Raw genomic sequence first — 25189 nt, forward strand, 5'->3', positions numbered from 1 at the left:
GAAAACACATAAAATGAAAACACAACTTATAATCAACAACTCATAATCTTCACAAATTGTAATGTGAAAAACCAGCCATTAACGAGCTTACGTTTCACGAGCGTAATGTACAACTTCAGTCGGTTCATTTCGATTAATTTCAGAGTGATTCACTAAATGAACTGACTCGTTTAATCGTTTGGATTTAGATTCCTCCTAATAAATAATACAAATTAATGTACTCACAGTCTGAACACATCAGATTTAGAGCAGAATGAACGGCTGTGTTCCACTTCACATGTTTATGGTCCCTTTCCCTTCCCTCGCCTACTTCTTTTCTTCTCCTGGACTCGGATGCGTGTCATTGCTTCGGTTACACGAGCGCCCTCTAAAGGCGGAACTCCAGTGAGATAACAGGCAATGCGTCGAGGTAAAGTGAAAGTAAAAGTTGCTCATTCAAAGGCATGCCAATATCTAGCCGATCTTGAAATGTTAGGAGTAAGCAATAGTGTTTAGTTATTATTAAGTCTAACTAATTAAATAGAATATATGTTCTTTGTCTGTGTGATTTCTCACGTGCACATTAATGTTTCCTTTATGAAATTCTTTACACATTTTTTGCATGAAATTCATTTTAGTCAGTGAAATTCCATCTTTACTTGCGAAATTATTAGGTTGTTTAAACGGATGCTGCTTGTCTTCATTCACTTGGGTCTAAAATCATTAAATTTGAATAATTAAATCAAAGAAGGACAAATTAAAAACAACGGACGTGACATTTGCAGTCAAAACTTAGAATATAAATTCTCCCCAAACAGAAGTCACATAAATTGAAATATATTAATAATAAATAGATTTTCATATATTTAAAGGGATAGTTCACTCAAAAATGAAAATTGTGTCATCACTTACTCAACCTCGTGTTGTTCTAAACCTGTATGGGTTTCTCTGTTATGTTGAACACGAAAGAAGATATTTTGAAGAATGTCGGTAACCAAACAGTTGATGTGTCCATTGACTTCCATAGTGGGGAAAAAAAATACTATGGAAGTCAATGGACACATCAACTGTTTGGTTACCGACATTCTTCAAAATATCTTCTTTTGTGTTCAACAGAACAGAGAAACCCATACAGGTTTAGAACAACACAAGGTTGAGTAAGTGATGACACAGTTTTCATTTTTGAGTGAACTATCCCTTTAAATGACTTAAAAGAAAATTTTTATATTTAAAATTTTAATAACATTTTTATATTAAAGTATGTAAATATTTTTATTGGAAATATTTACATATATTTATTTCCTTTATATGTAAATACATTTAGATAACCATTTATGTAAATACATTAATTTGCAATATATGTGCATATTTTAATTTCTAATATTCCTCTGGGGACGGATTGGGCGGTACCGCCCAAAATTGCATACTTTTACAAATGTGTAATTATCTTAAAAACTATTAATGATAGAGAGGTGCGTCTTTTTTGCCGTCTTCCTCAGATTCCGCTGAAAACAGTGGTATCCAGTTTGTATACACACTTCCTTGTTGCGTAATACCACTGCGTAAAAAGGCCAATGAAATCGATGTTGTTAGGCAGATTCCACGCGCAATGGAAAAATTGCGCTGGGAGGAATATTTTTATTACCCAATCAGAGGACCCAGATAGCATGTAGTAATCGGCCCGAGCTCGGCTGCCCTGCGGCTCAGACTCTGCATCGGTGTTTGTTAATTAACCGGGCCGAGTGTGGCCCGCAGCTCACTCTGGCACATGCATTTTTGTTACGGCTGTAAAGCACTGGGCCGATTCTTGTTCACCATATCTGGCTGAGAGATCCGGGCCACTTCTGGAAATGACTTGGCTTAAGTTCAATCAAGGATGGTTTTAATGAAGCAATAATTAACATAAAAATTATTTTAAAATTGACATAAATTCCTGAACGTATCTGATAATGTGCTATCTACTCGTCGAATGTCGTGAACTTGTCCAAAACAAAATATCTGTGGTAAAACTTAAATTAAACTATAATAATAATAATATAGTGTCGTTTTGCACAGCATTCTTTAATATTTATAACCATAGCAAAACTATTATTTTTTTTTTGTAATGAAGCATGCAGATAATTATTTACATGTATTTTAAACATGTATGCGCGCTCAGGTGACATCATCCCTCGCACAGCAGTGCAAGGGCAAGGCAAGGGCAAGGGCAAGTGTTGCTCAGATTTTGAAGTCTTTGCAAACTCATAACTCTAAGACTAGTAATGACACTCCTCATAATTAACAGTGTGAAAACTGTGAAACTGTGAAAACTAGTGAAAACGAGGCCCCTAAGATAAGGACTTTGACGATCTTGATGATTATGATGTGGTGATGTTGGAAGACTCCGTTAATTATGATGATTTTGATGCAGTGATGTCGGAAGACTCTGAAATTGATTCTGAGAATAGTGGTGACCATTTTGAGGAAAGTCCTGATGAAGCTTTTAGAAATGCTCTAACTGACTGGGCCATAGACTTCAGAATCACAATGGTTGCATTAACAGCATTTCATCCCAGCCTTCCAAAAGACGCTCGAACACTGCTTAAGACTAACACAATATATAGAATAGAACAAGTAGCAGGAGGTTCTTTGTACTATTTTGGCATTCTTAATGCATTGTCTGGAATTCTTGAAAAAATATTGCCCCAGCTACCAAACAGACATACACTGAGATTGCAGTTGAATTTTGACGGCATTCCGTTGCACAAGAGTTCAAATATGCAACTTTGGCCTATTTTAGGCTTATTGCAAGGCATAACCAAAAAGCCTTTTCTTATAGCTTTTCTTATAGCCTTTTCTGATAGAGTATTTAAAAAGCTTAGGTCTGTGTGGAGATGGTGGTCTAGTGGGTTAAACCACTGAACTGGTAAATCGAAGGTTGCTGGTTCGATCCCAGCAGTCACCACCAGTGTGTCCTTGAGCAAGACACTTTACTCCACGTTGCTCCAGGGGGATGTGCACTGTAAGTCACTTTGGATAAAAGCGTCTGCCAAATGCATAAATGTAGTTGACAAAGTTAGGGTCCTGCAGTCAGGCTTTATTTTCAAAGGAAAGGAACTACTCCTAAAAATTTGTTCTGTAGTTTGTGATGCACCTGCTCGTGCATATGTTAAGGGAGTTAAGTCTCATACAGGTTACTCATCATGTGGTAAATGTGTACAGTCTGGTGTCTATATGCAAAAGCGCATGACTTTTCCTGAGACCAATGCTGCCCTAAGAACGGATGAAACGTTCAGAAGCATGTGTGATGAAGACCACCACATAACTAGATCTCCACTTACTGAACTTGATATAAACATATCTTGTTTCCCTCATGATTAAATGCATTTAGTCTGTCTTGGTGTGATGCGAAGGTTATTAGATCTATGGACAAGTGGTCCTCTCAAGACTCGTTTGCCATGACAGAAAGTAAAAATGACAGACAATTTTGATTTTCCGGAAGTACATTTTTATATTTATGGTGAACATGAAAATTTTAACAACTGGGTGACGGCAGTATTGGATAACCCAGATGAAAAAACAAATAAACGGAAGAGGACATCAAAAGCAGCAGGCAACAAAAGACATAAAACAATCAGCGAAGAACAGCTAGACAGACTTGAGGGCGAAAAACATGAAGAAAACACCAAAAAAAAAAAACAACAGCTTGGGCTGTCAATGTGTTTAACGACTGGCTTAAGGCCAAAAATACGTCTGTGGACAAAGTAGAGAGAGACGGGGCAGACGCTTTAAATACCCAGCTGCGGGCTTTCTATGCCACTGTCCGAAACGCATCAGGCGCAGAGTATTCAGTGTCAAGTTTTCTCTCCCTACGAGCTGGACTGAACCTTTGCTAACATGCAGCCCCATGCGCTTGATCTGCCATTTTCGATGTCTAACTTCACAATCAATGGAAATGTGCAGTTTAATTTTAATAAATAAAGTATATAGTCCTATCTATAATCAATAGAACATTGAACTGAATATACATAAAAAGATAGTCCTGCTGCACGGGTTTTCGTTACAGCCTACTGTCAATAATAGAAAAAAAAAAGTGCCCACCGAGCCTGCCTAGAGTTGAGTCTTTTGGCGGTTCTGATATATTCTAGATTCTTATGATCGGTCCATACAATAAAAGGTACCCCTGACCCTTCTAACCAGTGACGCCATTCCTCCAGCGCTAACTTGACTGCCAACAATTCTCTGTTACCAATGTCATAATTACGCTCGGCAGGTGATAAACGATGAGACAAAAACGCGCAAGGATGCATCTTGTCGTCTGTGGAAGAACGTTGGGAAAGAACTGCTCCTACCCCCACCTCTGACGCGTCGACCTCCACTACGAACTGACGTGATGGATCGGGGCAATGAGGATGGGAGCCGAAACGAAGCGGCTCTTGAGTTTGGCAAATACAGCCTCCGCTGTATCGGACCACCTGAACGTCGTTCTGGGGGAGGTCAAGGCAGTCACAGGTGCGGCTAGTTGGCTGAAGTTGCGAATAAAACGCTGATAAAAATTGGCAAACCCCAGAAACCTCTGTAGGGCCTTACGGGAATCCGGACTTGGCCAATCTATCACAGCCTTAACCTTGTCAGGATCCATACGCACTCCCTCAGACGAGATGATGTACCCTAGAAAAGGAACAGACTGTGCATGAAAAACGCATTTCTCCGCCTTGACAAAAAGCCCATTGTCTAGCAACCTCTGAAGCACTCGTCTGACGTGCTGCACGTGTTCCTGGAGAGAAGATAAAAAAATCAATATGTCATCCAGGTAGACATATATGAATTGGTCAACCATATCTCTCAGCACGTCATTGACGAGTGCCTGGAAGACCGCTGGGGAGTTGGACAGCCCGAACGGCATGACCAAATATTCAAAGTGCCCCCTAGGGGTATTGAACGCGGTCTTCCATTCATCACCCTTCCTTATGCGAACCAAATGATAAGCGTTACGTAAATCCAGTTCTGTGAAGACGGATGCTCCCTGTAATCGCTCGAAGGCTGAAGACATCAACGGCAGAGGATAAGTATTCTTTACCGTGATGTTGTTCAAGAGAATCAGAAATATATTTCTCCATAGCCTCCCTCTCTGGAACAGAAAGTGAATATAACTTGCCTTTAGGCGGAGACTCACCTGGCACTAAGTCTATGGCACAGTCATAGGGACGATGTGGAGGAAGAGAAGCAGCACGAGACTTACTGAACACTTCTCTCAGGTCCTGGTACTCCTCGGGCATGTTAGACAAATTCACCGCCTCCTCCTGGAACACAGACACAGGTACAGACGAACACGCAGACACTAGACATGACTCATGACACGTATTACTCCACATAGATACAGAATTGTGACCCCAATCGACTCTGGGATTATGTTGTGCAAGCCAGGGATGTCCGAGTATGACAGGTGCGAGGGGTGAGTTCATGAGGAGGAATGTTATTGTCTCCGTGTGGTTGCCAGAAGTGATGAGAGTGATGGGTTCAGCAGTGTGTGAAATGTTGGGAAGTTGTTGTACATTAAGAGCCTTGACAGAAATCTTGTACGAGAGAGGGGAGACAGGGATGTGAAGACGGTGAGCCAGTTCCGAGTCCATAAAATTACCTTCTGCCCCCGAATCCAGTAAAGCCTTGGTGTCGTGTGTGTGGGTTGCCCACCTTAGTCTTACCGGAAGGAGAGTAGATGATGATGGTGATGATGAGGTCTTCTTGGCGGAGATCCCACCCGATAGTAGCCTCATTGTTACTACCGGGTTTGAACTTTTAACGGGCATGAGTGGATAAAGTGGCCCGCCTTCCCGCAGTATAAGCACAGTCCTTGGGATCTCCGCCGTTCTCTCTCCTCCCGGGAAAGCCAAGCTCTACCCACCTGCATGGGCTCGGGATCGCAAACGGGACTGACCGTGTCCAGGTTGTCGGAGCGCAGGGTCTCCGTGCCGCGAAACGGAAGGTTCTGTTGGAAGCGACCCATTCTGCTCAGCCGAGCATCAACTCGTAACGCCAGCTCAATAAGTCCATTCAGACTGCGAGGAAGGTCCAGCATATAAATCTCCCTCTGGACACGGTCAGCCAACCCATGCAGGAATCTATCCCACTGTGCCTCCTCGTTCCATCGGCACTCTGCAGCCAGGGTGCGGAACTGGATAGAATATTCCGACACCGAGCCATTACCTTGGCGGAGATCGGCGAGTAGTCTGGCCGCCTCCCTACCCGCCACTGCACGATCGAAAACCCTTCTCATCTCCTCGGAGAGTGCCTGGAACGAGGCGCAGCATGGGTCTTGATTCTCCCACACCGCCGTTCCCCAGAGAGCCACCTTGCCTGATAGCAGCGTCAGAACAAATGCCACCTTGGTCTGTTCCTGATTGAACGTCAGTGGCTGTAATGAAAAGTGCATAGAACATCGGGTCAACAATGCTCTGCAAAACTCCGGTTCACCTGCATATCCCTCTTGTGTCGGCAGTCTCGGTTCACGCTGCTGGGGCGGCTCTGGTGGAGTGGGCTGAACGGGCGGTGTGGGCGGCGCAGTGGGAACTCTTAGCTGTTGAAGTTGTTGGGTGAGCTCGGACACCTGCGTCACAAGCGCTTGGACCGCCCGTCCTGTGTTGGAGATGCTCTCCTCTTGGGTGTCCATTCTCGCGATGCTTCGAGCCGCAAACTCGTCCCAAGTCGTGGCGCCTGCTACATCCATAATCCATAATCCATAATCCGTCCTTCGGATGAGACGTAAAACCGAGGTCCTGACTCTCTGTGGTCATTAAAAATCCCAGGATGTCTTTCGAAAGAGTAGGGGTGTAACCCCGGCATCCTGGCCAAATTTGCCCAGTGGCCTCTGTCCATCATGGCCTCCTAATCATCCCCATATACTGATTGGCTTCATCACTGTCTCCTCTCCACCAGTAAGCTAGTGTGTGGTGGGCGTTCTGGCGCAATATGGCTGCCGTCGCATCATCCAAGTGGATGCTGCACATTGGCGGTGGTTGAGGAGATTCCCCCCTTCTATGTAAAGCGCTTTGAGTGCCGAGAAAAGCGCTATATAAATGTAATGAATTATTATTATTATTATAATGTGGTCAGATCGTTCTGTAACGGATGACAGAACAGAATGTAAATGCAATAACGCTCTTTATTAGTATTAAGCACAATGGTCAGACAAAGCACACAGATGGTCGCCAACACAGCAGGACAGGCGGGCGGACACAAACGCTGGTGGAACAATGATGCAGGGACCTCGGTGGACAACAGGTGCTGGTGCTCAAGTCCAATGATGATCCCTCGTGACGGTGCTCTGATCCAGTGAAATGATCCCTCGTGACGGTGCTCTGTGATCCAGTGCAGAGTGCAGAGAATCCGGGGACGAACACGACGAAGACACAGGGAATCCAAATCCAACACGAAGAACACAGGAACAGGCACGGGAAACACACCGGGAAACCACAACGATCTGACAACATGAGACACCAGTTACTGAACATATAAAGGGACAAACAATTGAATCCAGCTGGCGCTACTGATCACTGATGATCAGTGACCACCCCCACAGACACACACACACAACAGCACATTAGACGAGAGAGAGACAGTGAATTCATAAACCGTGACATGAAGAAGCTTCGCCTCAGATTCCTGTAAACGTTGTTTTACAGGAGATTCGTCAAGCTCTTCATCCACCAGTCACCAATTCTTCTTCGTCTGCCTCTGTCAGTCCCATGGTCAGACAAGCGACTTACTCTGGCGAGGAGGGGGAGTGCAGCGGTTTTTTGCTTCAGTGCGAACTGTATCTGGAAATGCAAGCTTCACAGTTCCCCACGGAAAGAGCGAAAATTGCTTTTATCATCTCTCTTCTCACCGGATGCACACTTCTCTGGGCTTGAGCACTATGGGCTACAAATGGTACTGTCACTCAGTCTCTTACGGATTTCATTGGTCATTTCCGAGAAGTTTTTGGTCAAACTCCTAATGATCTGTCTATTCATGATCAGTTATTTCGTCTGAGGCAAGGAAATTCCTCTGTTTCAGAATATGCATTGCAGTTTCGCACTCTGGCAGCTAACAGTGGATGGAATGAAACGGCCTTGATTACCGCTTATCGTCAGGGTCTCAATCGAGACATTTGCTTACAACTGGCTATCTACGACGACAATATAGGAGTGGAAGGTCTCATTCAACACTCCATTCGAGTAGCCCAGCGTCGCACTGCTTGCTTATGATAACCCTGCACTGCCTCCTCCTCGCCCAATATCGACAGTCAACCCTCCAGTACCAGAACCCATGGAAGTGGATTCAACCCATTTAACTTCAACAGAACGGCAACGTCGCATTCTCAATAATCTGTCTTTACTGTGGAACTGCTTGTCATCTTCTCAACGCATGTCCCATTCGTCCACCACGACCTGCGGTGAGTACAGTTGATCTTCCCTTTTCCATTTCATCCATGAAATATACTCCAGTCTGCCTTGCATATCTCTTTTTCAGCAAAAGCGTTGATTGATTCCGGCTCCGCAGGCAACTTCATCGCTCTCTCTACACTTCAAAGACTTCAAGCTCGCTGGAAATCCATAAATTAACCTTTGCATGTACAATCTATCCTGGGAAAACCGCTTGGTCGTGGTGACGTGCAGTACTGCAGTCCCTTCCTCTCTGTCAAAATCGGATGCTTGCATGAAGAGGAATTATCCTTTCTGGTACTGGAGGGTTCAACGGCTGACATCATCCTGGGATGCACGTGGCTGGAATTCCATTCCCGGATATTTGCTGGTTCACTGGAGAAGTTCGTCAGTGGGGAGAAAACTATTTTTCTCATTGTCTACATCCTGTCAAGAAGGTTTTCTCTTCTTCATCTACTTTGGTTTCCAATCTGTCAATCGGTTCAACTACCATCGAGAGTCCAGCCACTAACACCGAACCTGAGATCCCAATCTACTACGGGGCGTTCCAGGATGTATTTAGTAAACAGCTGGCTACTAAACTTCCACCTCATCGGCCATGGGACTGTGCGATCGACCTGCTGCCTGGGGCGACTCCACCTACCAGTAAGATCTACCCGCTGTCCATCCCAGAACAGAAGGCCACGGAGGAGTACATTGAGGAGGCTCTTCGTCAGGAATACATCCAACCTTCTACGTCCCCTGCCGCTTCCAGTTTTTTCTTTGTAAGCAAAAAGGACGGAGGCTTGCGCCCCTGTATTGATTATCGGACCCTTAACGCTTCTACTGTCAAGTTTCGATACCCCCTTCCTCTGGTTCCAGCCGCCTTGGAACAACTACGTGATGCACGGATCTTCTCTAAATTAGACCTCCGCAGTGCATACAATCTGATACGTATCCGTAAGGGGGATGAGTGGAAGACGGCGTTCATCACCCCTGCTGGGCACTATGAGTACAGGGTCATGCCCTTCGGTTTGTCCAACGCTCCTACCGTCTTTCAAGGTTTCATGAACGAAATTTTCAGAGATTATCTTCAGCGGTTCATCATCGTCTACATCGATGACATACTCATTTACTCGTCCACAGTGGTGGACAGTAACGAAGTAAATGTAATTCGTTACTGTACTTAAGTAGCTTTTTTGCGTATCTGTACTTTACTGAAGTATTTAAATTTGGGAAGACTTTTACTTTAACTCCACTACATTTCAAAGTCAAATATCTTACTTTTTACTCTACTACATTTTCAAAATCAGTCGTTCCTTTTTATTTATGAGTGGATAAAAACTTAACTGGTCAAACGTGCCACCAATCACAGTAGCCTACAACGTGCGCGCTTTGTTTTGAACTTGCCTTGGTGGTATCTACTAAGCGCAAACCAGAGCCGTTAAATATGAGAGACATCAAAGTATAGAGCGAAATCGCGAGAGCGATTGAAAAGCATACAGAGCCGTCTACTCTCTAATCGCTCTTGCGGTATTTTAATGTCATTCACCGATTGGTCTGTGCAGTGTGCCGTTTCAAGTCGAACAAGCCTACTGTGATCTCGCCGCCGCGCGGTCACGTGATTCGTGTAGCTCTCAATAGTTCCAAACAATTTGTGTTGCCAATGATTTTAAGCGGGGCAGAGAGCAGCAGGCAGCTATTATTGCAGCAATTATCGGTAAATACTGATGCATAATGAACATTGCTTATTACCTTGACACTAAAATTACTTGCATATAACAGCATTTTTTTTTTTCTGAGGAGTAGCAGAAACACTGCATTAATACGTTTTGGTGTTTAATTTTGTAGGGAAATTGGCTGCTCCCATAATGTAGTGTGTATATATATATATATATATTCAATGGCATTGTGCAGGTTTATGTGAATGTATCATAACATTAGGATGTTTATAATTATGACCATAGACGCTCGTGAAAAATATGTACAGTAAATACTGTAAATGTATTATACCTTATGGGAACAGTCCCCTTCCGTCCAAAATTAAACACACAAAAAATGTATTCAATTCAAATATATATATATATATATATATATATATATATATATATGACTAATTAATGTCATTTTATTAATAGACTGATGTGCCAAGAGTGACATTAGAGTCTTCACGTAGTCTTGTGACAAAAATTATAATAGTACATTATAGCCATAAAAAAATCATAGTACTTTGATACTTAAGTACATTTGAAGGCAAACACTTTTGTACTTTTACTCAAGTGAATGTTTAAAGGCAGCACTTCTACTTTTACTTGAGTAATATTTTACCTTGAGTATCTTTACTTTAACTCAAGTACATGGTATGTGTACTTCGTCCACCACTGCTCGTCCAGTCTGTCTGAACACATTCGCCATGTGAAGATGGTTCTTCAACGGCTACGCGATCATCAGCTGTTCCTCAAACTGGAGAAATGTGAATTTCATCAAGAGTCCATCCAATTCTTGGGGTATGTGATTAACCAACACGGAATCTCCATGGACCAGAAGAAAGGTGGAAGCTGTTTCCAACTGGAGCTTCAATGTTTCCTGGGATTCGACAATTTCTACAGAAGGTTTATTCAAGATTTCAGCAAAATCAGCGCACCCATCACCTCTCTGTTAAAGAAAGGGGCCAAGTCTCTGTCCTGGACCACTGAAGCCACCAATGCTTTTGAGAAGCTCAAAGATTCCTTCTGCTCCGCTCCTACCCTTAGTCATCCTGATCCAGATCTTCCATTTCTCGTCAAGGTAGATGCTTCTGCCACGGGGGTAGGAGCCGTTCTTTCGCAGCGGCAGGGGAAGCCTCCCAAACTCCATCCATGTGCCTTCTCCAAAAAGCTGTCCCCGGCGGAGCAGAATTATGACATCGGCAACCGGGAATTACTGGCTATCAAACTGGCTTTGGAAGAATGGAGATACTGGCTGGAGGAAGCGAAATATCCATTTGAAGTCATCACCGATCATCGTAACCTGGAGTACCTCCGAGATGCTAAGCAACTCAACACCCGTCAAGCCCGGTGGTCACTTTTTTTTCCACTCGATTCAACTTTAGTTTCCTATCGACCAGGTGACAAGAACATCAAGGCTGATTCTCTCTCTCTCGGTTGCATCAACCAGAATCCACCTCTTCGAATCCGGAACCTATCCTCCCTCCAGCCGTAATAGTCAGTCCCATTTTGTGGAGCCTGGATGACCATAAGCCACTCTAGCCGAACCTGCTCCGCCGGGAGGTCCTGAGGGACGGAACTATGTACCAACTCGATTGCGTCTGTCCCTCATGGACTCAGTACACACATCTCTGGGCTCTGGACACCCAGGCAGCCAACAAACCCTCTCGCTCTTGCAACAACACTACTGGTGGCCCAATATGACCCAGGATACCTCCCGATACGTGAGAAGCTGCCCAGTCTGTGCCATGGCCAAAGTCCCTCGACGTCTTCCTGAAGGCAAACTGGTTCCACTCCCAATACCCACCAGACCTTGGTCACACCTCGGGGTGGACTTCATTACCGATCTTCCCTCCTCTGACTCCCACACATGTTTGTGGTTGTTGATCGTTTCTCTAAAGCCTGTAAGCTGATTCCTCTGCCTGGTTTACCCACAGCCTTCGAGACCGCTGAAACCCTTTTCAATCAAATCTTCAGACATTTCAGGATCCCTGAAGACATAGTTTCAGATCGAGAACCTCAATTCATTACTGTCACGGATACACCCTTGTCAGCACCAGACATCCTCACTCCGCCCCCCTCGCTCACAATCCCCTGAGTTCTGATTGTCTGCACCTGCCTTCACCACCTGTTTGCACTCTGCACTCATGATCTAGCACTACTTATGTTCAGCACTTCCATCAGTTCACTGTCCGGTCTCGTCGATACTACACCGACTCACCCGACTCTCTACCCTCAACCTATATCGAACATTACAGGTCTACCTACCTGTTCTTCGTCTGATCCATCCAGTCTCTGATTCCTCGTCTGGTCGGTCATCCTATTTGGTCTTCACGCTGTCTCTCCGGTTCATTTCATTCCTGTGTTCAGATAAGAGACTCTGTCAGATTTCCCACTACCATCAGTATTCAATTCAGCTACTTACCTGTCATTGTCGATCCAGTGCTCTCTAATAAACCTTTGTATATATACCACCTGTCTGTGTTCTGTAGTTTCATGACACATTGGTCTGCTATCAGTGGCTCAAACCTCTGTTACTAACTCTTAAATGACGCTTTGGAATTAGCAACAAAGGCATATGATGCGTAAGAAATTAGTCCTACATACAAGAGCCTTTTAATGACAACTTGACAAACGTCTTGAAATACATCATCTGAACAATGTTTCAAGGTGTGGTAACTGTAGTATAAGCGGAATAATTGACTCCAGGCCATTGAATTATTAGAAAAATAATTCTAATTATTTTTAAAATAACTCCGCTTCGCGTCGTGACCGCATTACCACCTCGGGTGTGCATTATTTTTCTAATAATTCAGCGGCCTGTCATCAATTATTCCTTACAGATTTAACTGACTCTTTATCCTACCAAACACTATATTAAAAAAAAACAAGCTTCAAGTTAATTTATGCTCATTTATTATTTTTGTATTTTGCAGCCCTGCTGACTGAAGTTTTTAAAGCACAAGAGGTCATCAAGCAACAACTTGTCAGAACAAAAACAGAACAGTGCTCAGTCGCAGAGTGATGAATTTCCAGACCTCAGTTCATTCAACCTTCCTTTGTCAGATTTATCTGATCTGGAAAGGCTTGAAAATCAAATAAAGGATCAGCCAGAACAAATGAAGTTGGTAAGTTCAAGCACTTGCATTTTTCACACAATTTGTCTTGTAATGTATTATATTTTTATGGATACTCTGTTATTGTTGTGGTGTGTGTGTGTGTGTGTGTGTGTGTGTGTGTGTGTGTGTGTGTGTGTGTGTGTGTGTGTGTGTGTGTGTGTTTTAAAAAGGTCACCTATTTTGGAATTATTGGTGGGTTTTCCACTAAAGAAGCTGTGTGGCATATCCTGGGAAAGCTTTTGGTGAACTCCTTGGCTAAAAAAAAATTAACTGGAGTGGTTCAAACCAAAAAGTGGCATTTCGTGCGTTGACCCTCAGGACTGTTGTAGTCAGTAAGTTGATTTTATATATACTCCAGCACATAGAGGCTGCTATACTGTCTGTCGTGTAAGACTACTTTCATATGAATATGTTGAATGTGTGTATTTTTTTTCTTCTAAGGGTTTAAGTAACATTGTCTTTTCTGATCTGTAGTTAGAGGGAAAAAAATCCATCATATGTAGGTTGCACTTGTTTGATAATAATCATGTTTTTTTATCAACACTGTGTCGCACGACAAAGTATAACTATCTATTTTTGACTATTGTTCCCTGTCAGTCGGGTAACGTTCGACTTAGTCGATCGTATACCGACAGTATGGGATAATGCTTAGTGAGCCCGATCACTCTGATTACTCTTAAAATCAAGCCAACAAGCTTTGGCAGGTGTGTAATCAACGCCCCGCCTTACCCTGCGGGTATAAACACGGAAGTGGATGCACCTACTAGTTGTCTTTCGCTTTCGGAGCTGATCGGTTCATTCTGATGGTCTCTGATCGAGCGACTATACAACGAGTGTGCCGGTGTTCTTCTGGAAGACTCTCTTGGTGTCGGTGTTTACAGCAGTTGCAGCGGTGGTCGCGAGCTACGGAAGCTCTCTTCAGCTGTTTCCACAGAATTTTCTTCTTAGTAAGAGTGTTTTGTTGATGCGGTTGAGGACGGAAGTAGTGAGTGCTTCACTTTCGAGTGTTGCCGCGGTTGTTCCCCTGTGTGCTCCGGCACTGGTGACGGGTCCCATTTCTAAAAGAGCAAACACGGTTGTGATTTGTGTGTCTTTTTCAAGATGCCATTTCATCCATGCGTTTCTGGGTGCGGTCGGTCTCTGTCGTCCTCTGACGGCCACGAGAGCTGCGTCACGTGCCTGGGCATTCAGCATGCTGAAGCGGCTCTTGTGGATGATTCATGTCTTCATTGCGGGGATATGATCATCTCGGTGCTAAGATCGAGACTCGCTTCCGTTAACCCTCTGAGGTCTGAGGGGTTTTTGGGGTCCTTGAGATGTTCTGACATGCCCTGACATTTGTGTTTTTTTCAGTTGCTTATAAACATATTAACCCTCTGAGGTCGAGAAACGCGCCCACGCGTTTTGCTGGATTTTTTTCACATAGCAGCAACATAAACTTAAAAAAATCCGTCATTTATGGTCATATAAATAAAATAAATACATGATTATAAACTATAGAGGGTCTTCTTTTTTTTGTGTACACTCACATTAACATCAAAACCTTGTTTTTATTTTTAAATAAATAAAATAAACAGCGTGCGCTTTCAGCTCACTCTGTCTCCGCAAAAATCTTTCTGAAACAAGTCTGGAAAACTCAGCGAATACTTATCACACAACCATGAAACATGCGTCTAAAGAAAGCTTTAAATTTCTACTTTAAAATAAAACAGTTCACATTCAAAACAAATATTCTCCTGCAATGTAATCTGTATGAAACTAAAGAGAAGTACAGTTTCTCCCGTCTCATCTAATTATCTGTAATTAGTTCACGCCCTCTCGCAGAGCGCGCTATTCATAAGATAATGTGCTGAGGTGATATGCAAAATAAGGTAAACGCCCCCTGAAATGAGTTCACACCCACTCGCAGAGCGCTATTCATAAGATAATGTGCTGAGGTGATCTATGCAAAATAAGGTAAAAAGCCCCCTGAAATGCTTTAAAACCAGCAAGTTTCATTCACTCACTTTCCTGCGCCGTTGGAAGATGACACACAGCCCTTCAGCTCGTCCTGGATAGCAATGAAGAGTTCACTTTTTCCTCAGAAGAAGAACAGGACTCTGACAACGAACGTTTTGAAGAGCGACTTGATCCAGCCGTGGATATTTCGGATTAGTAAGTCTTTTTAAATTTACTTGCATTAGTTGACAAGCTATTTTGTATAAACGTAGGCTACATATTTTACTGGTTGGACCATTTCCATACTTGTCATTCAGAGTAATTATATTTAAATTGTCTAGGCTATGCTTTATAAAGTAGGAGAGAGGCTTCATGCAGTCTGTTTTCTTTCGTTTTTAATAGTTTTGTTTAAAATAACACATTTCGAGCTTTCTATATATTTCTCTGGTATTTTAGGCAAAGCTTATGAGTTTGGGTTCATTTATGAGGCCTCCAGTTCCTGCTATTTTTAATTCTTATGTTTTAAATACAGGCATTTGGTTGATGAAACAACTATTAAAATTAAGATACAATTAATACAAAACGAAATTCACTTTAAAGAAAGGCTTTATACAAAAAATAAACTTAATGAAATGGTCAAAATCTTCTCTGCCCACTCCATTTGTCTCGCGATTGCGCATGATCTGACTCATGCTTTTCACTTTTCATATAATAATAAAAAAATAATGATTTTATTTAAACCTAAATATGAACTAAATTGTTTTATTTAATTTTAATGACTAGGCTACAACACGTAGGCCAATTAGCCTACAGTACAGAGAAATTAGTTGACAAGCTATTTTAAATAAACGTAGGCTACAGATTTTACTGGTTGGACCATTTCCATACTTTCCATTCAGAGTAATTTATATTTAAAAGAAGAGTGCTTGCAAATATCTATTGCAAATGTGTGTATGTGCTGAAATGTGTAAATATGCCCAGCTGATGAATTGCAAATGTGTTAATGTTTGCGTTGTGCTATCTCCGTAATGGCCCATTACACACAATATATGCCTACAGCACATGTCTACAATTATTTGCATCAGTTATTCATATAGACTAATGATAATATACTTTGAAATATTTATGTTATAATAGTTTTAAACTTTTTTTAAAACAGGAATGCTGCATCTCCTTCATCTGCAACTCGGAGGGCGCGCAGCAACACAGTTGAACGTCAGAAAGAGTAAGTACATATTTACCAATGTTTGTGCAATTTTGTTTATATACTTATTACAATATGAGCCTGTATGAGTTTATTTATTTTTGGAGGTTGGTTGATAATGTTACATATTTTTTCTTTGTGCTATCTTATCAGCATGCTAATGCCCATCAGTTGTGCATGTGCTGGAATAGTACTCTATATGATAATAATAGTTTTCAACTTTTTTTGAAAGGAATGATGTAGGTTGCTCACTCTCACCTCTCACTGCAACTCGCACTAAGAGGGCACGCAGCAACACAGACAGAAATCAGAAGGAGTAAGTACATATTTACCCACTATTTTACAGATGTTACACCAATTTTGTTTATAGTGATGCTACAAATGTACATGTGCCTGCCTGTGTGGATTGCCAGACACAATTGCAAAACACAATTACCAGACACAATTGCAAAAATTGTGGTGTTATGTATGCACAATATTACAATTAGTGATTGGTAATGTTAGTATAAAAGAGCTTATTTTTGTTGTTTTACCAAAATGCTGACTGTCCATCAGTTATGCATGTGCTGGCATAGTACTTTGTTCAACCTTTATTAATATTAATATTATTATTTTTATAGGAATGTGGTAGCATCACTCTCACCCTCACCTGCAACTCGCACTGGGAGGTCACGCGACAGGTGTCGTTCAGTTTTGAGAACAACTGAAAAGTAAGTACACTTATTCCCTTTCTTTCAGATATTAGTATAATTCTGTTTACATATTCTGGTTTTACATAGTCCATACAAACATTATGTGTCTGTATGGCTTTGCATCTGGCCAATGTTACTTATAATGATTGAAATGCAGTTGTTATATTTTGTGTAATAAACATGCTCACAGTTGTTTGTTTGTTTTACAGCTATAAAGGTGATGGTGATCATCAGACACCTGTTGCAAAGAGGGCCAAGACAAACATTCAGACAAGCAACAAGCAGTCTACTCTGTCATGGAAAACAGAGACTGACATTGATATGGTTCCACAGACTCTGAGATTCCTGCCTGCACGGGAACCTGGACCACAGCTGAGTTTAAAACATTGCAAATTTAAAACATTTAGTTCCTCCTCATAGAGGAATTACAATAAAACAGTGAAAAACAAAACCTTTGAATCTCCTCTTTGTTCAGGCTGCCTCTCTTGATGGCCCATTAGTCATTGGGGGAGTGTCTATGTCACACCCCTGGTCTGAATCTCATTAATATTGATGAGCGATTACCCCTCCCACGCATAAACCTCTTCTGACAAAAAAAACTGTTTTACAATGTTTAAATCAATGTATTGTTTTAAGAGAACGATCAGGCAGGATGAATTTCACATCATTTTGAAGCCAGAACTAGAAACGACAACATATATTAGTCAAGAGTCTTGTGGGCACATATTTAGAATGTGTTTTGTGTTCTTAAAAAAAGAAAGTTGCTGAATTTTTTTTTAAATAACCACGCATAAACATTATTCTCTTAAAAATACAAAGATTTACAAGCATGTTGATCAGATATGCTAGCCCTGTTTGTGTTATATAGAGTGAATTTACACTTTTGCCATTAACATGTTTATAAATAACTGAAAAAAAAACAAATGTCAGAGCATGTCAGAACACCTCCAGGGCCCCAAAAACACCTCAGACCTCAGAGGGTTAATGGCAAAGGTATAATTACACTTGTAAGAACTGATTTTCCTGTTAAAACAAAATGCACAATGGACAGAAGATAGCAAAGAGAGAGCACAGGACACTGTCCTGCCCAAACTGTCCTTCTTCCTTATCTCTGCATCCCCCTCTCCCTCCTCTTCTCCCTCCTCAAGTCACTGAAAGGTCATATATATCACATATGATGTATCTTGTGAATATGTTGTTTTTTCCTTTTCATGTTCGGTGTCATTTTAAGGGTCACAGTGCGATTGGTAAAATGGTCTTAATGTCATTGCAGTCATTGGTTTAATGAAAAAGATTGAGAACTTAGGAAAATCCTGTTCTCCTCTCTGGCTGATATCTCTTTACGATATCTCCTGAAACCAGGTGCTACCCCCCTGGGGTACATGGATTGGCCCAAACAACTCTAAACAACATTTGCTTAACCCCCCTTCTGTTCTGATCTGGTATTTAAGGTGAGGGAACAGAGCAACCTTTGGGAATCTTTTACCAGGATCACCCCCACACAGTAATGCATGTCAGTATTTTCCTGTTGGAAAACCCTGACACATTACTGCGTGTCTCTGTCAGGAAAACATTACTTACTTTTAGAGTCATCTTTGAGTAAATGATGTCATATATTTTTTGAATTGGCTTTTAATAATTTACTTCTGTAATTGGCATGAAACAATTTTACCTGACAAATAAATGTTAACCTTGATTTATTCTGTATTCTTCTGAAATCATTATTTCCAATACACTAGGTCCGTAATGAACGAATAATTGAAAGTATGGGATAATCAGAATAATCAAAGATCTAAATTAATTCATAATCAATATTTATGATTATTTTCTAATCAGAAATACGATCTAAATTTGATTATCATTTGAAATTGGAGTCAGATTACGCATAGAGCTAAAGTAATACTAAAACTAAGTTCCAATAAATTAAGTGAACATCACTGGAGCGCTGAAAAGACATACACGCTTTAAACCTTCGCCAGGCCGTTGGATTCCGTCGTTGGGCTAATGGATGGTCCTTACACACTCTATTTAGCACAAACAGGGCTACCATAATATGTGAGCAACATGCATGTACATGTTTGTATTTTTGAGAGAATAATGTTTATGCATGGTTATTGAAAAAACTAAAAACTAAAGTTTCTGAAATAAGGCCACAAAACACATACTAAATACGTGTCAATAAGACTTTTGACTAATTGATGTCTTTGCCTCGAGTTTTTTCTTCAAAATTATGTGAAAATCATCCTGCCCTTATCATTCACATAACACAATACATTGATTTAAATCTTGTAAAACACTTTTTGTTTGTAAAGGCAATATGCGCAAGGGGCATCAACCATTCAACAGCATCATGCATATGTAGTTGTTCACACCTTAGGAGACAATGGGGCCCGCATACTTAATGAGCCATTCATTCAGGTGTGTCACCTATAGCCACAAGAAAGAATGCAAGAGCAATATATATACAGTATATACAGTATATATAAATATATATATATATATATATATTCTACCAAATTGGTTCACAGTTGGAAGCATGTCAATTTTTTTTTTTTTCACAAATTTTGCTTGCAAATTGTATAATATCCAAGGAAAACATGTCTAGTAATTGTGCAGTTAATTCTCATACTGTATTTTCAGTTTTGGAATATGTATCCTCTCCCCAAATTTGTCAATAATAAAACACAATACAAATTATTTAAAGAAAATGCTTATATTTACCTTTTAAAATGTGTTTACATCTACCTTGTAAATATATATTTTTTTATTAAAAAGGTTACAATTACAACAACAATTGAAGTGTAATCTTTCTTTGTAAAAACTAAAGTATACATTTTATCATACATATTTCAAACTTCGAATATAGCCTACATTGACAAAACATACTATATTTAACATATTAGCAAAAATTGGCAAACAAAAGCTTATTTGAGGTGGCAGATATTTTACAGTAAAAATGTGTAATCTATCCAAAACTATTCAACGAAATGTTGTCTTTCATATGTCTGTAACATAGGTCTTTCGTTTTTATTATAAGGAATATAAATGTTAATTTGCAGTTTAATACGTTGCTTATACAAATACATTTTATTTCAACATATTTCAATCGATTTTACTCAGTATAGCAAAATAGTTTGCTAAAAGCAGATCATTTATTCACACACAGAAACGCAATTCAAATTTAAACCGTCTTTTTGCGAGTTGTGGTAAACAGCGCATCTCTGCGTTCATTCATTCACACAGCAACGCGATTTACTTGAGAATGAAAAAAAAAACGTACTACATTATTCCATCCGTTGCTCCTCGAAATACCAGCACTTCTGAGGTAAGTTTTCCATTATTATTATTCCTCACAGCGCTGCGAGACAGTGTAGACAACTACACTTATCTGAATAAACTTGATGTGTTTTCTCGAGCTGATATGTGGGCATTCACAGTTTGTATGGGATCGTCTCAGTCATTTGCGTTTGAATAGCGCGCGCTCTCCGTGGGCGTGGCCGATTATAACGTAATGAGATGAGATGAGCTCGACTGGAATCGCTCTCTTTTAATACAGATTTCACAAGATGAGAATATTTGTTTTTTATATAAATTACTTCATTTAAAAGAAGAGAATTCAAGCTTCATGCCTGTGTGTCTGTATGCCTGTTTGACTGAGTATTCGCTCAGTTATTGTTCATTTTCGGACGCGTTTCAGAATGGACTTCACTGGCAGAGAGAAGGCAGAACTCGCTTCGTGTTTATTTTTCTTTATTTGGCAAAAAGCACAACACTTTGTTTTTATTGTGAGTATACACAAAAATAATACACATTTAACAGAATCGATTGATGTATGAAACTCCTATGGAAAATCAAAGTCAACAGAGTATTTATGAGTTTCTTTTACATTGATAAAAAAAAAGCGAGCTGGTATCGCCGGCGATACCGTAGACCTCAGGGGGTTAAACGCGGAAGTGTAGTCCCCGTGCTTTCCCCCCCTTCTAGAGCGCCCCCTGGGTTAACCTCCCAGGCGAAACCTGGAATGCTGCAGGGTACGGGTGATCTGAGAGTTACGGTGAGGGGTAATCCCCCCCAGCGTGGCCCCGTGGATCCCTCCCGTTTCTCAGGCATCGCAGCCGGGGGAAGCTCAGCAGGAATGCGCCGGTCCCACTGTGATGGACCGACCGGACATTTCTTTTGGGGCGACTCCGCACTGCATTCCTTTCTCCGCACTGCAACCGATTTGGCCCTCCGGGGTACAAAGGTTGCAGCTCGCACGATCGGTCTGGCGATGTCCACCTTGGTGGTCCAGGAGGGCCATCTCTGGCTCAACCTGGCGGATATGAGGGAAGCGGACAAGGTTCGTTTCCTGGACTCCCCCATTTCCCAGGTTGGGTTATTCGGCGACGTGGTGGAGAACTTCGCCCAACAGTTCTCCACTGTACAGAAGCAGACGGAGGCCATCCGGCACATCCTTCCCCAACGGCCTGATGCTGCCTCCACCCGGCCGTCGGGGGTAGATCTTCCACCTGCTCGTCGCCGAGGGCATCCCCTCCACGTCCGCCTCTTCTCCCGCTGAGCACGTGCGGCAGCCTTCACCCAGGGCTCAGCGTGGATCCAGACGCAGGCGTAGCGCCCCGCCCACCTCAGGTGCTGCCAAGCCAGGTGATAAGTACAAGCGCAAGCGCTAGTGCGGTGGGCCGCCCAGGGATGGGATTTTGTACTTGGAGATGGTACCGGTTCACTCCCTCCCCTCGGTGGAGGACCGGGGGGAGTCTTTGTTTGTGAATGTCTGTTCCGCCGCTGGCTCCCTGTAAAAGCGGGGCCAGTGGTACCTACATTTTCAAAGAAAGAGCAAATTTCTTTATCCCTGAGCATTAGCAGAGGTGAGCTGTAGGTGTGCAACCCAGGAGCCAGACACCAACAGCCACGTCTGTATCACCAGCCCTCATTATGACGATTCGGTATCGGTTGGGCGTCTCACGCTATTTTGAGATCCTCTGAAACGAGGGAAACGGGTAAGTGCACTTACATGTACACATGATTCAGTCTCGGGCCGCCTACGGGCCTTCCGAGTAGAGTCCCTGTTTACTGAAGTTGTGGTTGATGGTATCTGGAATTCTGTTGATTCACCGGTGTAGTGCCGTGAGGTGTTTCTGGCTGTTTCAGCTTTTTTTCAGGGCCTCATGATAGCAAGAGAGTGGAAACCCCATCCCCCTAGGTGTCAGTAGGGAGGATTCTCTGGGCTGCACTGGGTCATCCGTGCTGCTTTGGGTATTCCCCTATCTTTTCGCTACTCACTGGGGATAGTGGTTGTATCGGAACGAACTGACGCCAAGGTTCACGTTAAGAGCGTTCCCCGGTGAGCTTTCTTGCACGTCAGCGTGCTATGTCAGAATGGAACAGTTTTCATTTGACCCCTTCCGGCCAAACTATACTTATACCTCGAGAGCCTTCTGACTTCCTCTGAGTCACTCAGAGATGGGCATCGATGGCACCCGCACTGAGCCCTAAACGGCAGCTTGGTTGTGGTGGTTCAGTATCTACCTCTGAAAGAGCTATGGATACTAATACTTTTGCGTGAGCCCCCTCCATACTGGAGGCCTGCTTGTGATCCAGAGTAGAACCGGTTCGTTGGCATTCTTAGAAATAAGAACCCCCGAGATGTTCGGTCATTTTGTCACTTCCCTCCTGCACTAAAATTGTGGGGTGCGGCTTCCGCTCCACCTTTCTGGGTGACGATGTCCTCATGGGCACGTCACGGTGCGGCTTCAGAGGCGGGTACAATTTGATCGTCTGGTTCCTGAGCAATGCAAGGGGTCATCCTTCTTGCATAGCTCTTACCTTCTCGGAGACTTCTCCCGTGCCATGCACTCGGAGCAGTCCTCTGAGTAGTCAGGTAGCGAGTTAAAAACCTGTTTTAAGTAACAGTTCTCCTATTGTGTTTTACTCCTCAGAAGGTGGGAACTTGCATCATTTCAGTTGACGAAGTGTGCCTGGATTCGGGCCAGGGCTACTCCTGCTGGGGACCCTGGCCTGGATATATGCCAAGGCTCCTATCTCTCCTGTAATGGGAATAGATAGTGAGCCTGCGAGCGCTGCCTCGGAGGAGGCAGACCCAGCCCTGACTTTTCTCTGCTTCTCTCGCTCTGCGGTGGTAGAACAGAATGCAAAGTCTCGGTACCGGACTAACTACTTATCTGTTTGGGGACCAGCAGAAAGGAAGGCGGTTCCCTGCGATGGTTGGCCCACATGGGAATGTGTGGCCATCATCTTGGTGGAAGTCAACCTCAATGACATCCCATATGTTGTACTACCTGCTTAGGTGCCTGGTCCACATGTGTTTTCCACATGTTACTCTCATGTAGATGTGGAGTCTCTTCTCTCTGTTTATGTCTATGACGAGTCACGCAAGTGTTGTAGGTTGGAAAATGTATATGTTAAAATAAAAGAGTGAAAAAAAGGACACCCCTTTCAAATTGATTAAACTACATTAAATGCCTTCAACATTAATTTCTTCTTGTGAGAAAAGAAAATGTGTTGCTGTTATTATTGCCTCCTGTAGAGGGCGTTTAGCGCTGTTGATCTAAGTTAGCCTACTGGCTACCGGGCTTTGCTGGAACTTGCAGCAGTACTCCTGTCTCACAGCATATCTTTTATAATTCTACAGGTGAGCAAAAACGATTAAAAAACGGGTCGAAACTGATGTTAAACACAGATTCTGTAATATTTCAGTCCCCCTGGACTTTTTAAAGAGGTGGTTCACCAAAATGAAATGTTAAAAGCTTTTTAAAATACTCTGGTATGTCCATTATAATGAATACAAATAATTGTTGCATTTAAATTATTTTTAGCATTAAGAAAATTCATATTTCTCTCTCACACCAAGCATTTTGTCATGTCCCTGAGGCACTTAGTGAATTTGTACTTGGAAAATAATTAATAAAATGTTAATAGTGTCTATCATTTTTGGCAATAATTCAAGTATTTATTTGAGTTCTTTGCTTTTGAATTTTTTTTAAATAATTGCAAGATATTTTATAAAAAAAAAAAACTGATTTAAAAAAGTTATAAAGTTATGTCCCTCAGTCTGAACTCAACCCTGTCACGCCAACCATTCTCCGCCCATAATAATTTAGATTCCACCCATATGTGACATCATTCAGCTCTCTTCAACAGCATGGTGCAAAACAAGGTAAGTCATATCATACTTTTTATTCATATTTTTTAGGTGTATTATAGTTAGGGCTGTCAAGTACTGTTAATACTGTCAAGCTTAACAACTCAACCCCATCACATGTAATTAAGATGGAAAATGATCACTTAAAATTTTATTTTAATCCATAAAAATATAAAATGTACTTATTTCATTGCTACCATGTGGTCCACTCTTCACCACATGAGGAGCAGTGGCCATTTTTAGCAGAAAAACTCAGCCCCATGTCAAGTCAACTCAAGTCACATTTATTTATATAGCGCTTTTTAAATATACAGATTGTATCAAAGCAGCTTCACAGTGATAACATGAAAATAATACCAGAACCCAGGCTCAGTCGGGGGCCAGTTCGCCTCTGGCCAACGAGCGAACAGTGTATGATTATGATTCAGGCTGCATTACAGTTCAGAAGTCAGAATGGATCAGAAGATTCAGAATATTTATCCAGTTTCATCTGGTTGGAAGTCAGAGTCATCACGTCGGTATGGAGACGAGTTTATTGAGGATCAGTGTCGATGGCTGTCGTGTCGATGAGGCCTTCACAGGGCTGATGAGGCTGGCACTTCACGGATGCGTTGTGGATGGGTCCAGGAGCAGGTCCACCATCTGATCTAGATACGGCCTGGATCCAGCTGATTACAGTAAACCTCGGAATAAGCAGATAGACTAAGCGTAGATGCCATTCTTCTTATGATGTAACAAGTAGGTGTTATAGGAAGTGTCCCCAGTTCCGGCTGACCGTTCTATGCAGCCTAATAATCATTTAACTGATTTGAACCACACCAGCTATGAGCCCATTATTTCCTTATGTACTTATTTTGATGGTTTGAATGTAAATACTGCAGCCATTTAAATATGATTGTAAATTTAAAATTTCCACTTAATCACACTGTCAAGTAAGGCAGCTTTATTACTTTTCTGCCCTTAGGTCAGTGCCAACACCAAATATACAAGCAACCATATCATTGACGAAAT

The 25189-nt window shown here is 42.0% G+C and overlaps 1 protein-coding gene and 2 long non-coding RNA genes across 4 annotated transcripts in view; 1 reads left to right on the forward strand and 2 right to left on the reverse strand.

Annotated features, from left to right (window-relative positions):
- LOC309477896 (uncharacterized protein) overlaps positions 1-324 on the reverse strand; it is a 32744-nt gene extending 32420 nt beyond the window's left edge. Inside the window, exon 1 of one of the 2 annotated variants that reach the window (XR_014198713.1) lies at positions 226-324. The gene's annotated coding sequence lies outside the window, so the exon portion shown is untranslated. The remainder of the gene's footprint in view (positions 1-225) is intronic. The other variant, XM_082141397.1, reaches the window with a different exon arrangement.
- LOC309478055 overlaps positions 1-25189 on the reverse strand; it is a 107312-nt gene that overhangs the window by 29717 nt on the left and 52406 nt on the right. The gene's annotated exons all lie outside the window — the stretch shown is intronic.
- LOC309477983 lies at positions 16261-17470 on the forward strand. The gene is made up of 4 exons (XR_014198718.1): positions 16261-16348; positions 16560-16643; positions 16948-17037; positions 17229-17470. It is a non-coding gene; the product is annotated as an uncharacterized lncRNA (long non-coding RNA).

Source organism: Leuciscus leuciscus (assembly GCF_965113295.1).
Source record: "Leuciscus leuciscus genome assembly, chromosome: 16".
Lineage (NCBI taxonomy): Eukaryota > Metazoa > Chordata > Actinopteri > Cypriniformes > Leuciscidae > Leuciscus > Leuciscus leuciscus.